The sequence below is a fragment of the Penaeus chinensis genome, chromosome 32, assembly GCF_019202785.1.
Source record: "Penaeus chinensis breed Huanghai No. 1 chromosome 32, ASM1920278v2, whole genome shotgun sequence".
Taxonomy (NCBI): Eukaryota; Metazoa; Arthropoda; class Malacostraca; order Decapoda; family Penaeidae; genus Penaeus; species Penaeus chinensis.
The window spans coordinates 28,927,359-28,929,858 of NC_061850.1; positions in this window are offsets into that span (position 1 = coordinate 28,927,359).

Sequence of the window (2,500 nt, forward strand, 5' to 3'; positions counted from 1 at the left end):
ATGAGGGAATGGGGGAGGGGTAGATGAAGGGGGGATGGGGGAAGGGAAGTTGAGGGGGGTATGGGGAAGTAGGGAGGGAGAGAGATGTTGCGAAAGGGCGTAGAGGGAGAAGAGGAGGAAGGGAGCTGAAAGAGATGAAAATGGGGGCAGAGGGAATGAGAAAACGCGGGGGGGGGGGAGATGTGAGGGGGAGGGGGGAGGTTAGGGAATGGTGGGTAGCTGTGGTTTTGAAAAGCAACACCCCCCCCCCAAAAAAAAAAAAAAAAAAAAAAAAAAACGAAGCCCAAAATAGGTGGGAAAAAAACTTGTAAGTAAAAAAGTAATTCCGAGGTGCATGAGGACGAGAACAAGTTAGCAAAATTAACCAAAATAAGGTACTCCAGACTTTTTTAATGAATACGAATAGGAGGAATTAAGCAAAGAAAATAATTTTGAGATCTTCATCATCATAAAGGTGTCTCAGAAAGCGAGAGGCTTGGGAATGGAAACTTCAGGAAGCGCAAGCATAGGTTTTCACGGAACACATGCATGCACATACAGGCATACCCATGTGTACATGCATACTGCAGCACAGATACGCGCTCGCGCACACACACACACAGGATTATTTAGTTTTGATCTCAGGAGCTAAGTGGAGAAAAATGGTAAGAGAGAGAGAGAGAGAGAGAGAGAGAGAGAGAGAGAGAGAGAGAGAGAGAGAGAGAGAGAGAGAGAGGGAGGGAGGGAGAGGAGGAAAAGAGCGAGATAGAGAGAGAGAGAGAGAGAGGGAGGGAAAGGGGAGAGAGAGAGAGAGAGAGAGAGAGAGAGAGAGAGAGAGAGAGAGAGAGAGAGAAAGGGAGGGAAGGAGAGGAGGAAAAGAGTGAAAGAGAGAGAGAGAGAGAGAGAGAAAGAAAAAGAGAGAGAGAGAGAGAGAGGGGGGGAGAGGGAGTGAAGGAGGGAAGGAGAGGAGGGAAAGAGCGAGAGAGAGAGAGAGAGAGATAGAGAGATAGATAGATAGATAAAGAGAGAGAGAAAAGCAAGTGTTGATAAGATCGTAGATCGAGCAAAGAAACAACAGACATTTCTTCCTGCACCCCCCCCCCCCTCCCTTTTCGCTAGCCAAACACCCCAACTCTGTGCCTGTGGTCAGATCGATGCTTGCGCCGACCTGCTCACCTTATGTGCTGGGGGGGGGGGGGGTGGAGGGGAGGGGGGGCAGAGGTAGAGGAAGGAAGAGAGTAGGGGGAGGTGGAGGAGGACGGGAGGGGGGGAGGGGGGGGAGGAAGAGAGATAAATGGGGAAAGGGTGGAGGAGGGCAAAGGGTAAGGGCTGGGGGGGGGGGAGGATGCAATAAAGGTGGGGGGAGAAGGGAGAGGGGAGTGGGGAGGGAGGGGGGGATGGAATAAGGGTGGATGGAGAAGGAGGGAGGAGTAAGGGTGGGAGATGGATAAGGAATGGGGGGTTGGGAGGAAGACGAGGAAGTAATGGTAATGATGATGATAATAAATGATAATAATAATGATAATAATGATAATAATAATAATTATAATAATAATAATAATAACAATAACAAGAACAATAATAATAATAATAATAATAATAATAATAATAATAATGATAAAGATAATAATAATGATAATGATGATAATAATAACAACAAATAATAACGACAATAACAATGAAGTTAATGATAATAATAATAAGATAACGAAGAAGATGAAGAGCAAAAAATAATAACGAAAGGAACTTAATAATAATTCCTTTTAATCAAAAGTTCGCCGAGATTGCTGTGTCATTCCGTTGGAAACATTAATCTTTCATCCACACAATAAACATAATAAATAACTGAATAAAAACAAAAACAAATGAGTGAACGTGGAATTAGATTAAGAGACGGATAAATAAACAAACGAAGAACGAGAAATAAATGTGAAATATGTGATAAATAGCTAGAATAGGAGTAATGGTGATAATCCCCAAGAGTAAGTCTAAATTATGATTGTTATTATTGCCTTTTGAACATTTTCGTTCATTTTCGTTCACTTTCGTTCATGAAGTTTATGATGTCGTCGTCTATTACTTTTTTTCCTCACTCGTGTTTATTTCTCCTATCTTTTCGTTCCATTTTTTTTTTTTCTTTTCTCTTTTTTTTTTTTTTTGTTCTTTGGTTTTCGTCCAATCATGGCAAACATTTTCGTTCTGTCAAAAAAAATATTTTGGTCCTGTCAAGAAAAAAAAGATCCCTTTCAATCGCACAGTTTCGTCTAGTCAAGACACTTCTCGTCCTCTGAAGACAAAAAATATTTTATTCTTTTCAAGGCACACATAGTTAAGACACACGCTTTCATCCGATAAAGACAATTTTCGTATTATCAAAACCCATTAAATTAATATCCTTTCAAGAGACATTTATTCTGATCTCTCGATCTTCTCAATCTTATCAAGATACATTTTATTCTGGTCTTCCTATATTTTTCGTCCTCTCAAGACAGCGTTCTGAATTTCACATACTGTTCATCCT